Source organism: Ranitomeya variabilis, chromosome 8 (assembly GCF_051348905.1).
Source record: "Ranitomeya variabilis isolate aRanVar5 chromosome 8, aRanVar5.hap1, whole genome shotgun sequence".
Lineage (NCBI taxonomy): Eukaryota > Metazoa > Chordata > Amphibia > Anura > Dendrobatidae > Ranitomeya > Ranitomeya variabilis.
This window is the reverse complement of record NC_135239.1, coordinates 201,490,506-201,506,514: the sequence shown is the minus strand read 5'-3', so window position 1 is coordinate 201,506,514 and position 16,009 is coordinate 201,490,506. Positions and strand designations below refer to the sequence as shown.

Genomic DNA, 16,009 nt, shown 5'->3' with positions numbered 1-16,009 from the left:
TTTTTTTTGTTTATAATCAACAAATAATCATTTATTCCATGGCACTTTACATTTGAAAAAGGGTATATAATATTAAAAACAAGTACAATAATCATGAGGACAATGCCCGCAAGGGCTAACAGTCTTCAAGGACATGTAATATTGAGGCATTAAGTATATCCACGTGTACACTAAACTCATAGAATGATAGTGATACACATAACAAAGTAACACAAACCCTAAATATGGCACCTGAGTAACCTGAAAAATAATAGATGTCAGTGGAAAAGGAACCCCAGGTGTTTCGCTGCTAAAGGCAGCTTCATCAGGGATTGGACATGAATAAAAATGTGAATTATGTATCATGAAGTAGAACAAATGGCACTGAAATAAAAATTGGTTGAATGTCCAAGGACCCATTTGAGAAGACAAAAAAAATTGTCTAAAAGCGGTCCTTATCTTTATAGGAGACCCATTAGAGTCCACAAATGTTGCCAGGTTGGAAGTACAATAAGAACAAGGATTTTCATAGTGTTGCCAGGTGAGACAATTCCTGATGCCTTGATGATACTTCCACTACTTGCGCAATACTAAGGAAATCCTGAAAACATGACCTGTGGAGTCTGTGAGGACTGGAGTTTGGGAAACACTGATCTAGACTTTGTTTCCAATGTCTCAGTTTGGTTCCTTGATGTCTTGACTTGCAGACATCACTGATTTTGCACCATAGTTATGACCTGTTTATGGCCCAATCTTAGGAATACCATGCTATCATGTGTGTCAAAAATTGAGCTTTTGTTAAGGATCTTGCACCCAAAGTTCTTCAAGGAACACCATTGAGTACACACTTCCTTTTTCTATTTTGCTTTCCCGGAGTCCATTAATGACTTATCTTGTATGTTAAGGATGACCCAATCTTCTTACCTGGAACTTTTCAAAATCTGACATTCTTGTCGGGGATGAAAAAAAGCCTGTGGCAGAAATCAGGTTTTCAGTAAATTCTTCTGGAGTTGGATCCTGCACACATGAGTTACGACCAGCCAGGGCGGACTGTTTTGTGGTTTGTTGTGTCTGGTTTGGTTCCGACAATTAAACTTGTGGACACATTTGGTCATTCGAAACACGTTTCCAGGGTCTGGCAAAGCCAGCAGGATCCCTGTGCTCGGCAGGGTATAGAGCCCATCAACTTTCACAGGGTAAAATAAAAAAAGGTTGTAGTATAATATATAAAAGGACAGGTGTAAAAATCACAAATATTTACTGCAACAATAATATTTACACAAGAGAATCTGTCAGTAGGATCAACCCTATTAAGCCGCCTATATGGGCATGAAGGTGATAGAAAATTTTAATAAAATGACATCTTGATATCTGCGATTCGACTTTTTTAATCCAGAGAAATCCACATTTTTCTTAATATGTAAATGAGCTGTTAAGATCTCTGGGCAGAACCTAGATCTCCCCGAGAATGTAAAACCTACAAGAAGCAAAATGATCATATACCCTGCTGTAACTAAATAAGTAAAAAAGAAAAAGTGCGTTTAAATAACATGGGTTTTTAGTAATATTGTTTTTAATCAAAAGTAGCATAAGTCATCCCACCATCGGCAAGGTGACCCTGTTCGGGATGGTCCTACACTGTCCAATATTAAATTCCGTACCATCTGTCAGAGTTGACCTCTGTGTGAATAAGGGCAATCACAGAACCGGGCCCCATCCTGTGGACACCAGCCTAGAGAAGCTTTTAATGTAATTTCCAGCTCAAGGAAGGGAGGCCATTTTTAATATTGGACAGTGTAGGACCATCCCGAACAGGGTCACCTTGCCGATGGTGTGATGGCTTTTATGCTATTTTTGATCAAAAACAATGTTACTAAGAACCCCATGTTATATAAATGCACTTTTGATATTTACTTATTTAGTTACTGCAGGCTATATGATCATTTTGCTACTTGTAGGTTTTAGATTCTCAGGGAGATCTACAGTATGTTGGGCCCATAGATTTGAAATGCTCATTTACATATTATGAAAAATGTGGTATTCTCTGGAATTAAACATCGGATTGCAAATATCAAGGTGTTAATTTATTTTCGGTAACTTTCTATCATCTGCATGCCCATGCAGACATCTTAAGAGGGTTGATCTTACTGACAGCTGCCCTTTACAGCAACCAGAGGTTTTCCAGAACATATGATTATGAAGACCTATCACGTACTGAACATGTGTGCATCCTTTATTGGATGACTCATTATCGAGAAAAGTACAGTGTTTGTAATGTGCAGCAGTGTTCCCCAACTCCAGCCCTCAATAATGAGTGCAGTTCTGGAGTATAATACAGGTTGTAACTTGGGATCAGTACTGTAATGTACACAGTGACTGCACCAGCAGAATAGTGAGTGCAGCTCTAGGGTATAATACAGGATGTAACTCGGGATCAGTACAGGATCAGTAATGTAATGTATGTATATAGTGACTGCACCAGCAAAATAGTGAGTGCAGCTCTGGAGTATAATACAGGATGTAACTCTGGATCAGTACAGGATCAGTAATGTAATATATGTACACAGTGACTGCACCAGCAGAATAGTGAATGCAGCTCGGGTATAATACAGGAGGTAACTCAGGATCAGTAATGTAATGTATGTACACAGTAACTACATCAGCAGAATAGTGAATGCAGCTCTGGAGTATAATACAGGATGTAACTCTGGGCCAGTGCAGGATAATGTCATTTATTTATAGAGTAGTATAACAATTTCCTTGTCTTATATTTTATATGAAAATTATAATTTGGCATTTCTTGTATAAAGTAGTATACCTTAATTATTAAAGTAGCATTACTTGTGGAGCTTTATGGTAATAAACCCGATGTCATAATACACCGGCCAGAACAGCACATATCATCGTACTTGTGGATAAGCGGGCAGGAGGTGTAAATTGTGGCGTCTCAGATTCCTAAAACATCCGCATTAGGTGGGTCAATAGCAAACACCTGATAGTAATGCATTCCTAATCTAATTCCTGCGCTCTGCTGCCTGTCTTGATGCTAATTTAATATGTTTCCCCATATTTAAATATAATTATAATATGGATATATCAAATGCAGCCCCAGAGAATTGTTCTGATGTTTGTTTGCTATGAAGCTTTAAAAGATTGGGTCATGCGGTCTGCAATGAAAGAAATACCGTAGAAGCACGTGAAGAATACTCCAGGCGAAACGTATAGGCCTGAGAGGGCGGAGCATGACACCAAAGAGGGAGTCCGTGTGTCATGCCCCGCCCAAGAGACTCTTGAGTGTTCCCTTAGTGAACTTCTTGGTGTTTTTGGTTTAACAAGAAATTAACTTCGAGCATCCTCTTTAGATGAAACTTTGGAATTTCTATTTCTCCACCTCCCTCTTAAAATCCCTGACATTTCGATAAGTCAGGATTCTTATGGCGGAGGACAGATGGAGGAAATAGACTAATATATTAAGAATATGTATAGCAATGTTTAACATGTTTTATTTTGACATGATCTGCTTCTTGCTAGTTTGTGAAATCTTTAGCACCTGGAAAACCTTAAGTCGGATTCTTAGCGTTCTGTCATGTTTATTTGATAGGGTGTTAATGGAACTGGAATGGTGCGGAATATTAGGGCGTCAGACTCTAATTTCTTAATGTAAACTAAGAGTTTACATATTTATCGAGACTACTAAACTTCAGATAAAGATGAACCTAATGACCATCTGATCGCCTGAGTAAGCCACATCTGACATTACGTTTCTGCTGCAGCGGCCACTGCAGGAAAAATGTGGTACTACATGGTGGGAATTCTTACAGGAAAGCTCTTATCTTATACAGAACTCTCATACAAATTTATTTCTAATAACTTATAAATAACACATCTAGAAAATAGGAAACCAAATTAGTCCAGTTATTGGACCAAGGTCACCAAGAATGGTGGCAAAATGATCTTCCAAACTTCTGCTCTCCTAAATCCAGTGATGTTTTTATTTTTGTTTTCCTGTTTTTGTTTTTTTTTCATTCATGAGATTTGACCCTTTCTTCCCTGTATATAAATCTAGTCTTTTTTAGACAAGGGGGTGTGATCATCAACTCTATGGGCATCTTCTTGAGGACCACGCCCAATTGGCTAAAAAATACCCTAGCTTTTTATATGGTGAAGAAACTGCAATATCTCGTGAACGGAGAGGAGCACTAGCAAAAGAAAAACAATGCCGGATTCAGGTGTGATCATGAACTTTTCTCTACGGCCATCTTCATGAGGACACGCTCTATTGGCTAAAAGACCAGATTTTTATACCAGGAAGAGGGGTAATATCTCATGAATAAAGAGACTTGGGAAAAAGAGAAAAACATCATCAGATTCAGGAGAACAGTTGCATTTACACCAGGTAAACAAATGTTATGCTCTTCATAGAATCCTAGAATGTTAGAGTTGGAAGGGACCTCTGGGATCATCATGTCCACCCCCATGCTCAATGCAGGATTCACTAAACCATCTCAGACCGATGTCTGTCCAGCCTCTGGTTGAAGACTTCCATTGAAGGAGACGTCACCACCTCTCGTGGCAGCCTGTTCCACTCATTGATTGCCCTCACTGTCAAAAGTTTTTTTTATAATATCTAATCTGTATCTTCTCACTTTCAGTTTCATTCCATTGCTTCTCGTGTTTCCATGTGCAAATGAGAATAATGATGATCCCTCTACACTGTGACAGCCCTTCAGATATTTGTAGACCGCTGTTAAGTCTCTTCTTATCCTTCTTTTTTGCAAGCTAAACATTCCCAGATCGTTTAACCGTTCAACGTAGGACATACTTTGTAGTCTACTCACCATCCTGGTAGCTCTTCTCTGAACTTGCTCCAGTTTTTCTATGTCTTTTTTAAAATGTGGTGCCCAGAACTGGACAAAGTATTCCAGATGAGGCCTGACCAAGGAGGAGTAGAGGGGGAGAATTACTTCACGTGATTTAGACTTTATGCTTCTCCCCAACATTTATATTTGGTGTTGTGTGAATATATCTTAATGCATCGCAGAACTGTTTGCCTTTTTTGCTGCTGCATCACACTGTTGACTCATGTGCAGTCTGTGATCTATTAGTATAACCCAAGTCTTTTTCATACGTGCTGTTGCTTAGTTCTATTCCTCCCATTCTATAGATGTAATTTCCATTTTTCTTGCCCAGATGTAGAATCTTGCATTTCTTCCTGCCCATTGTTCAAGCTCATCTAGATTCTTCTGAATCCTTTCTCTATGTCTTTAGTGTTAGATATCCCTCCTATATTTGCATAATCTGCAAATTTGATTAATTTGCCTTCTGTTATCTTATCTAGATCACTTATAAAAAATGTCCAAAATCTGTTTGGAGGCTGGTCTTTACCCCTGGCACTAAGTGACCCGATATTGTATAAGAGCTCATTTGCAGTGTTACTGGTATATCTGATAACATGCTCGTTGACCACTTTCCAAAAGTAGCTAGCTGAATTAAGAATACAGCTTTGAAGTACAGTATAATACAAGCAGTTACTCTGGATCAGCACTTGTAGTAATCCAATAGAATTGTGTTCACAATACTCCTTTATGCTATGTGCACAGGTAGAATGGACCTCTGCGGATTTTTCCGCAGCGGATTTTAGAAATCCGCAGGTAAAAGGCACTGCATTTTACCTGCGGATTTACCGCGTTTTTTATGCGGATTTTGTGCAGATTCCCCTGCGGTTTTACACCTGCGGATTCCTATTGTGGAGCAAGTGTAAACCGCTGCGAAATCCGCAATAAAAATTGACATGCTGCGGAATGTAAACCGCGGCGTTTCCGCACGGTTTTTCCACAGCATGGGCACTGCGGTTTCTGTTTTCCATAGGTTTACATTGTACTGTAAACTCATGGGAAACTGCTGCGGACCCGCAGCTGCAGATCCACTGCGGATCCGCATCAAAATCCGCAACGTGTGCACATAGCCTTAATGTATATAAAAATGTGAAAAAACTTTTTCTGTTTGATATTGCAGATCCAATGCATGCAGTTTCTGCTTCAGCTATCCTTTGACAACACATAGGGTTGTTGTGTGGACCCAAATGACCATTTATTACTATCAGGGGGGCTGTATCCACTGACCTTTTGGGTAGATTCACCAAATTGTTGTAATATCATGAAATCCTAACCCGTTGAATAGCTGATGTTATTGGGAGGAAGATTTTATATTGCTTCTGTAGGGAAATGTAATATTATGCAGAGGTGCCTATTGAGACAATCATTCTCATTGTGCCAGAAGGGAAACCTTTACTAGTGGCATCATGGGCATACGTAGATGAGATGGGACCCTAGTGTAAAGATGAATAAGGGGGCTCCAGGTTTTACTTCTCAGTATAGTAGAGCCAGAGGCTTGTCTGACTGCTACACCCTTTTCAAGGGCCAATTTTGCAACCTTTTTAATAGTGCTGTTCCTCAGGGGAGGAGAATCCTGTACAGATTCTTGTCATCCTGTACCAAAGGGGATGAGACAAAACATGGCTAAGATTTTCCTTCCTCCATGGATCATGGTTTGCATCTTGTCTGCAGTGTAGAGGTCTCAGACGAACCCAACTTCCCCATAATGTCAGTTTGTCCCTTAAAAACATTCCCTTTAAGTAAATGGAAATTAGACAATTCTGAGATCTTTGTCAAAGGACCTGAGAGGCAAAAAAATCGTAAGTCAGGTTTATGTACATTCTATAATTGTGTCGTTAAGATTTCTCATGTCTTTTATGGACTGGATAACGGTTTACAGAATAAACATGTTGATTGTTATAGGCGTCCTCTGGGATCCGGCAGCTGCTTCTTCCCTGTTCCCCATAGACTTTTTTTTCTTTCTACCATGGATATATGACTGAGGGGAGAAGTGTGCGATGGGCGAGATGAAAACTTAGAAATCAGAGCGCTTCTGTTTGGAAGAACAAGGTGTTTGTACATCCTATTCCCCCAGCGCTTGTTCATGTGCGGAGATGCTGAGCGGCGGAGGCCTCGCCTGGCTCCGATTGTTCCACAAGTGTGAATGCTGGCATCCAAATCTATACATGTTATTGTCCAGGAACACAGTGTGATAACTGCAGCATCTCCATCGTGGCTCCCAGGTAAATCTTCATCTGATTTAGATTAATGGAAAATGCCGAACACATGTAGAAGCGTCTACTGATGGAACACTGCTTCTTCCGTACAGCGCAGTGTTGCTTGTTTTATCCATACTAAATACTGTGGTATGTATACTGTAGCAAGGTTGGATGGAAAGAATGTTTGTGACTACACTAAAAGGCCCAAATCGTTCTCCATGGATCTCGATCCATGGGATTAAAATCCATGATGGCATAATCCTTTTTGAAAGTTTAACTTCATTTTCTGCTACCTAGCCTGATTGACAGCTCCTCGTTGTCCATCCTCCTGCTCCTACTGAATCTCCACCCGCCTAGCATGGTTGACAGCTCCTCATTGTCCATTCTCCCTGCTCCTGCTGAATCTCCACACAACTAGCCTGATTAACAGCTCATTGTCCATCCTAACTGCTCCTACTGAATCTCCACCCACCTAGCATGGTTGACAGCTCATTGTCCATCCTCCCTGCTCCTACTGAATCTCCACTCAGCCTGCTTAACAGCTCCTCATTGTCCATCCATCCTGCTCCTACTGAATCTCCGCCCACCTAGCTTTATTAACAGCTCCTCATTGTCCATCCATCCTGCTCCTACTGAATCTCCACCCACCTAGCCTGATTGACAGCTCCTCATTGTCCATCCTCCATTGTCCATCTTCCTGTTGAATCTCCACCCAGCTATTTATTGTCCATCCTCCCTGCCCCTGCTGAATCTCCTCCCACCTACCCATGTTGACAGCTCCTCATTGTTCATCCTCCCTGCTTTTGCTGAATCTCCACCCACCTAGCCTGGTTGACAGCCCCTCATTGTCCATCCTCCATGCTTCTGCTAAATCTCCCCCCACCTAGTCTGATTGACATCTCATCGGTGCCTTTGTTCCCTGCTCCTGCTGATTCTTCACCCACCTAGCCTGGTTGACATCTTCTTAGTGTAACAATGCTGTCAGGGGGTAACATTCTCTGGGCGTTCACCAAACCCAGACTTGTACATCAGATGCAAGATAGAGGAGTGTGATCCGTCAATGCACAGAACAATTTTCCTCCAGAGTCCAGTGGTGGCGACTTTACTCCACACATCCAGCATTGTGCTTGATGATGTACGGCTGCATTCAGTGCTTGTGCTGATGTTAATGATAGATGAAAGTTTGGACTCTCCATAAGTCATTAATGCTCTGCTGACTCTATAATTGCATCTGCTCCTCAGTACTTGGTAACCACGCTCTCTGACTCTACGGGATCTCCACTTCTTTTGTTGCAGGATAGGGGATAACTTCCTAATGATCACTGGGGCTCTGACCACTCCTGAAAACTAGGACATTGAAGAGCCCCATGTGAATGGAGAGGTGGTCGATCGTGCACATGCACATTGCCATTCCATTCATTCTTACGGGAGTGCCGAACACCAGCCGAGCACAGACTTCAGCTATCTCCGGCGCTCCTATTAAGAACGAACAGAGTCAGCACACATGAACAACCACTGCTCCATTCATGTACGCCTTGGTTTTTAGAATCGATGGGGATCTCTGCGGTCGTGGATTGGGGATCTCCGGGGTCGTGGATTAGGGTTTAACTTCCAGAATTCCAGATAATACCTAAAATTATCTCTGGCGGCCAAGAGTAAAAATATGGTGCAGAGCATGTACAAAATGTTCCATCTCCGTCATGCACACCAAAGAATTCACATCTTTTCGCTTTTAAAAATCTTACATTTTTAATATTTTTTAAAAAAGGAAATTAAATGCCCCCCCCCCCAATTTTGTGATCTAACCGAATGTCAGTAACCAAATAGTTAAAGTTAGACACTACCCTCCCAGACAGTCCAAAGATTACCATCACCCAAAGTAGCAGATGGAGCGGATAATGCTCGAAATGATAAACAAGTGCAGCACCTGACGGCACGGAGCGCGGTACACAAACACATAGCTAATTATTTACAGTGCTAAGATGTCACACCATGCTAATCCGGCCCGGCAATTTGCATGCCTGTAATAAATAACCGGCAGTATGGCAGCACCTCGTCTCTCAGCCCTAGTTACCGTCTAAAATTTCTCGAAGTTCATCCATTGTGCAATATGCAAGACTCCGGGTGCAGGTACTGACATTTTTTTTTGGGATTATATGATTATGAATGAAGATCATTTCAGGTATTTATGTTGCAAAAAAATAGCAGTGGCTTAAAGGGGCATTTCAGGGATATAAAAATTATTGCTTAAAAGTCATCAGACTAATAAAAAAATAAAAGAATTGATACTTGTATGCATTGATCAATCATAGATCCCATCCTGGCCCCTAAATGATCCCTGTTGATCTGCTTCCTGGCACCATCCTTGATGCACTGGAAGTGACTGTTCAGCCAATCGTGGTCAGAGGCGGGTCATCACTGCAGCCTCTGATTGGCTGATTGGGTATTTCCAGCTTTTTCAGGGTATCAGGAGCAGGAAGCACAGGCACAGTACTGGGTAAGCGCTGGAACGGGACCTGCAGGGAATCTTTTCTTTTAATATTTTTGACCAGTTTAAAAACTTATAAAAGATTACAATGAGTAGAGCAAAGTTGCGGAATCGATGATCCCAATGGAAGAAATCCTTTAAAGGGAACCTGTCACCACGTTTTTGGAAGATGGGATAAAAATAGCGTTAAATAGGGGCAGAGGTGGGCGTTACATTAGTGTGTGTGTTATGCGTTTATTACCCACCTAAGTTGCCGAAATAACTTTGCAAAGTCTCCGTTTTCGCCTGTCAATCAGGCTGGTCAGGTCGCATGGGCGTTGTCTTCCCCCAGATTTGGCGTAGTTTTCCGTTGGTGGCGTAGTGGTGTGCGCATGCCCAAAGTCCGGAATCCTCTTCCAGGGGATTTAAAATAGCGCGGTGTTCGTTATTGCATTGGTGATCGGTGGGCGCGGCCATCTTCCTTTGGCCGCGCGTGCGCAGAAGCGGCGCTCTGCTGGCCGCGGCTTCAGGAAAATGGCCGCCGCGATATCCATCTGCGCACGCGCGGCATCCCGCGGCCATTTTCCTGAAGCCGCGGCCAGCAGAGCGCCGCTTCTGCGCACGCGCGGCCAAAGGAAGATGGCCGCGCCCACCGATCACCAATGCAATAACGAACACCGCGCTATTTTAAATCCCCTGGAAGAGGATTCCGGACTTTGGGCATGCGCACACCACTACGCCACCAACGGAAAACTACGCCAAATCTGGGTGAAGACACCACGCCCATGTGACCTGACCAGCCTGATTGACAGGCGAAAACGGAGACTTTGCAAAGTTATTTCGGCAACTTAGGTGGGTAATAAACGCATAACACACACACTAATGTAACGCCCACCTCTGCCCCTATTTAACGCTATTTTTATCCCATCTTCCAAAAACGTGGTGACAGGTTCCCTTTAAGTTTAGATTTACATACAGAAAATGCATTTATTGGAAAATTGTCATTCGTACCATTTTTTTTTTATAGCTTCATACAGGGTTTGTAAAACTAAGGAAACATGTCTGTCTGCATAGGAGCTGTATACACAAAACGATGGATTTTTTTTTCTAATTAAGACTAATTGCAAAGTTTTTTCTTTCTTTTTTTTTTATTTCAATGAAAAATATTGGTTGGAAGAAAAACATTTTTTCAAGTACTGTGGCTGAATAAGTTCCCGCAGCGGCTGAGATGCTTCCCTCCGCCTGTCTAATAGCTCGTCATAACAAACTGGCCTGTTTTGTCTCGGCTGATGACACGGTGTCCTTATTTTGTATCGGCGCTGTTTACATCAGATGTTCGCTGCTTATCGCGGGGACATGATTATTACTAGGGAGACTTGATACATCATCCACGGCGGCGGCAGATTAGAGCGAGCTAATGACAGCGCCTCCGCAGCTCGCAAATCACTTGGTTTGGTTTTTTTTTTTGTTTTTTTTTTTTTTTTTTTTCCCATCTTCTTCTATGGAGATGTCAGTGTAATGAAATAAACTCGCCGTGCGCTTACAGACGCGCTTAGAGGTTCACTAGGTGAATTCAAAGCAATTTATACTGAATTAATGTGGGCCTGTAGTCTTCATTATCCCATATGCCACGACTGTATAATGCAATAAACCTGCAAATCCAACCGCTGCATTACACGTAATGGCCCGCTCGCTCTCCTACAAATGCCCCTCTTTGCTTTCCTGCTCTGGTGGACCACACCGGTCCATGTACATCTGTCGCATAACCGCTGCAGGCAGTCACTGGGCTCAGTGCTCATGTGGAACTGTCCCTGCTTGAGACTACTGACTGGCAACAGTGGTCACTTGACTAATGTATTTGATGTCTTGCAGATTTGGTGCAGATATAAATCCACGATATGTCTATTCTTTCAGCGTTTTTGCTGCAGATTTCACGCAAACTGAGTGGGGAAAAATCTACAGAAAATACGAGCCGAAATGGTGCATTAATTTCCAATACTTAACATGTGCACATTCCCTTAAAATCGGATAAAAACAGCCCTAGGTTTAACTTTTATTTCTGGCCCACCCATACACATGCACGCTCAGCTTGGCAGAGCGTGCACTTGTTTTCTGTAAGAAGGTGAAAATAACCCACTGCCTGATTCCTCTGGTTGAAATTTAACCTGCCCAATCCTTCCTTCCAGGGCTGTGGCGTTGGTAAGCCAAACCTCTGACTCCGACTCCTCAATTTCCATGACACCGACTCAGGCTCCGACTCTACCAAAATGGGCTCCGACTCCAAGTCAACGGCCCTGACAGGGCTGTGCAGTCGGTAAGCTACATCTCTGACTCCAACTTCCCAATTTCCATGACACCGACTCAGGCTCCGACTCCAAGTCAACGGCCCTGACAGGGCTGTGCAGTTGGTAAGCTAAACCTCCGACTCGGACTCCGACTCCTCAACTTCCATGATTCCAACTCCACCAAAATGGGCTCCGACTCCAACTCAACATCTCTGTCAGGGCTGTGCAGTCGGTAAGCTAAACCTCTGACTCCGACTCCTCAACTTCCAACACTCCAACTCCACCAAATTGGGCTCCGACTCCAACTCAACGGCCCTGACAGGGCTGTGCAGTCAGTAAGCTAAACCACCGACTCTGACTCCGACTCCTCAACTTCCATGACTCCAACTCCACCAAAATAGGCTCCTACTCCAACTCAACATCCCTGTCAGAGCTGTGCAGTTGGTAAGCTAAATCTCTGACTCCAACTTCTCAATTTCCATGACTCCGACTCCACAGCTCTGCTTCCTTCCCTTCACATCTGCTGTCAGGGTAGAACCGAGCCACCTCCATACACATTAGATGGTCCTCAGGTCTTGCCAAAATCTGCAAATCAAAAATAGCAACACTTGGGTAATTAAAGGGGAATTTTGAAAAACTGAAATGGGAAATACCTGTCTCAGGTGCCTGGGATTTAAGAAACACCCTCTGGTGGGCTGTGCTACCCTGTCTCCCATAGAAGTGTATGGGCACTACAGAAACGGGGTAGCACAGCCGTTTAGCTGTTCTCATTGTCAATGCCTGAGATTCATGTCTTCAACACTTTCGCCCTTTATTCTAATGGTCCCCAATTTGACTTACACTCAGGAGTTGTAGTTTTATATTTTAAACTGAATTTTATCTGAAAATTATAATTTTTTTCTTAATTGCACTTTTATGTAGTTTTTTTAAAATGTTTTTAACACTCTGTAAATTGGCTCAGCCCTGGCTGTTGCACATTATTTACACAGCAGTGCGTGGCACAAGTCGTCCTTCCAGTTTCTTGTTTACCTTGTTGACTTCTTGGCTTTTATTTCACCCTGTTCCTGTTTTGTTTGTGTTCTAGGCTTCGTCGATGGTTGATGGTCAGGGCGTGATATCTGAACAGTGAAGCATGAGGAGTGACTGGGTGTGATGTCTCACGGTGAAGCTGGTAAGTCAAAAATATTTAGTTTTGCAGTATGGTGGGAAAACTGTAATAGCAACTCTTACACTTGTTCTTTTCTGTTGTTATTTTGTTTGTTTTTAGAGCTTTTTATGAAGGGTCTAAAACTACAATTACAATTTTGTAAATTCTAAAAGATTAACTTTATTTGCCATTTACATGGTGTTCTCCTCCAGGGAAGAGTAATTCCATTTACTTAGTACGGTGCCACCTAGTGTTTATAGCGTAAAGTAATGTGCACATCCGCCTAATGAGGAGTGCTGGTGGACGCACATGCTCAGTCATTCCCAGGTCTCTGCATAGTCAACCACTATTATCAGCAAGTGATGTTAGATCCTGGCCGTTGACTTTTTCACCTTCTAAAACCAGAATACCCAATTATAATGCCATTTTTGTGACTTTTCACCACATCTACTTTTAACCCCTTGGCAACATCTGCTGTATATGTATAGCAAATGTGCACAATGCTTGTATGGAGCAGGCTCCGGAGTTGTGCATGCTCCGTATAGCATGGGTGCCTGCTGTGTTATACAGCCCACACCTCAGAGTGACTGATACAATCAGAGCTAGCACCGATTGCAGCAATCTGACCTTTATAAAATGCCACTGTCAAAAGTGATCTCAGAATGTAAAAGGCTTCAACATGGCAGTCGTAGGTTCTGACAGCCAGTGGCATAACTCCAGTCCCATGGGTCTCAATGCAGCATTTGGACCCGGGCCCACACATCCATGTTGGTCAGATGTACGAGCATTTGTATTATTCTAGATCTTATAAAAACATATGAATAATAGTGTCCCCATCATGACACCTTACTGTAATAATGTCCATTGTCCTGGCCCCTTTATGTAATAATATCCCCCCTCCTGTAATAATATATCTCATCCTAAGCCCCTTCCTGTTATAATGTCCCCCATCTTGGGTCTCTTCCTGTTAAAATATCTCCCATCCTGGGCCAATTCTTGTTATAATACTCTGTTATGGGCCCCTTACTGTAATAATGTCCCTTATCTTGGCCCCTTCCTGAAATAGTGTCCCCCATCCTGGTATAATGTCTGCCATCTTGGCCATCTGCCTTGTATAATTACCCCCATTCTGGTATAATGATCCCATCCTGGATTCTAGACTGGTATAATGACTCCCTTCATGATGTAATGACCCCTATCCTGGGCCCATTCCTTAGATAATGACCCCCATCCTGGGCCCCTTCCTGGTATAATATCCCCCGTCCTGGACCTCTTCCAGTAATAATGTCCCCCCCATCCTGGGCTAGTTCTTGGTATTATATCCTTTGTCATTGCCCCCTTACTATAATAATGTGCCTTATCCTGGCTCCTTCCTGTAACAGCGTCCTCCATTCTGGTGTAATGTCCCCTATCTTTGCCACCTTCCTGGTATAATGACCTCCATCCTGGACACCAGACCGGTATAATGACTCCCATCATGATGCAATGACCCCCATCATGGGCCCCTTCCTTAGATAATGACCCCCCATGCTGGGCCCCTTCCTGGTATGATATCCCTTGTCCTGGGGCTCTGCCAGCAATAATGCCCCCCCATCCTGGGCCAATTCTTGGTATAATATTCCCTGTCATGGGCCTTATAGTGTAATAATGTGCCCTTTCCTGGCCCTTTCCTGTAACAGTGCTCATCCTGGTATAATGTCCCCCATCTTGGGCACCTTTTTAGTATATTGACCCCCATCCTGAGACCCTTCCTTATGTAATGACCCATCTCCAGGGCCCTTTCCTGGTATAATGACCCTCATCATTGACCCTTGGCTTTTGGAAGAGGGGGAGTGCAGAAACTAAAAATTGTTTGGCCCTTATAGGATTAATGTTTTACACTGCGGGCCAGTCTTTACCCCCAAACTGATAGTGGTGCAAAATATCTGTACAGACTTCAGTTTCTGTTTCAGAGGTGTAATTACTGAGCTACAATGTACTATTTTTTTTTTTGCCAATTTTTAGAATTTTTTTTATTTAATTGTGTTCTGAACTCGATCACTCAGACACGATGTGAACAGAGGCTTACTGCACTGATTACACTCTTATGATGGCGCATTGATTAACGTTTACCATGAATAGTTCTCCACCTTAAAAAAAATGAAGGAAAAAAAAGGGTCGTCTTAATGCAAAAGGCTGCGGCGGGCCACACTCGGAGCGGTGTGATGTCGGAGCCTCTGCTGAGCAGGTTTTATTGAATCCAGAGCTGCAGGTGGTGCGGAGAATTACTGTGGAATTACGGCGGCTGGAGAAGCATCAGCTCATCTGCATGTTAACATAAGTACTCTTGAGTGAAAGCAGGAGGCATCAGTACTGATCTATTTTCATGGACCTCAAGGTTTCAATTACATCCTTGTGATGAGTTCCGTGATAATACTAAGAGACAAGTTTAGTGGAAGTGCTCACTTCTGAAGACGAGGAAGAATTTCTAGTTTAAGGGTCCACTTGGTGTTAACAGGCGTCCTTCAGCTAATCATAGATGTACTCGTCTATCTACTGGAACTTACTGGAGACCAAACTTCTTTGTGAATCATTCTATCTATTTCTCATCTACCTATCTACAGAGGGGGAAATAAGTATTTGATAAGCTGCCAATTTTTGCTTGTTTTCCCACCTACAAAGAATGGAGAGGACTGTAATTTTTATCAGAATCTAAAAAAAAGAAAATCACATTATATGATTTTTACATACTTATTTCATGCAATAAAATGCAAATTAATTATTTGCTACAATAAAAAAACAGAACTTAATATTTGGTCCAGAAATTACAGAGGTCAAACGTTTCCTGTAGTTCTTGACCAGGTTTGCACACACTGCAGCAGGGATTTTGGCCCACTCCTCTATACAGATCTTCTTCAGATCTTTCAGGTTTCGGGGCTGTCACTGGGCAACATTGAGTTTCAGATCCTCCAGAGATTTTCTATTGGGCTCAGGTCTGGAGACTGGCTAGGCTCCTCCAGGATCTTGAAATGCTTCTTATGGAGCCAGTCCATAGTTGC

The 16,009-nt window shown here is 42.6% G+C and overlaps 1 protein-coding gene across 9 annotated transcripts in view; it reads left to right on the top strand.

Moving 5' to 3' along the window:
• The window catches only part of FOXP1 (forkhead box P1), a 734,927-nt gene that overhangs the window by 79,441 nt on the left and 639,477 nt on the right, over window positions 1-16,009 (top strand). For all 9 annotated transcript variants that reach the window (XM_077276201.1, XM_077276197.1, XM_077276196.1 and 6 more), the window contains exon 3: window positions 12,909-12,995. The gene's annotated coding sequence lies outside the window, so the exon portion shown is untranslated. The remainder of the gene's footprint in view (window positions 1-12,908; window positions 12,996-16,009) is intronic.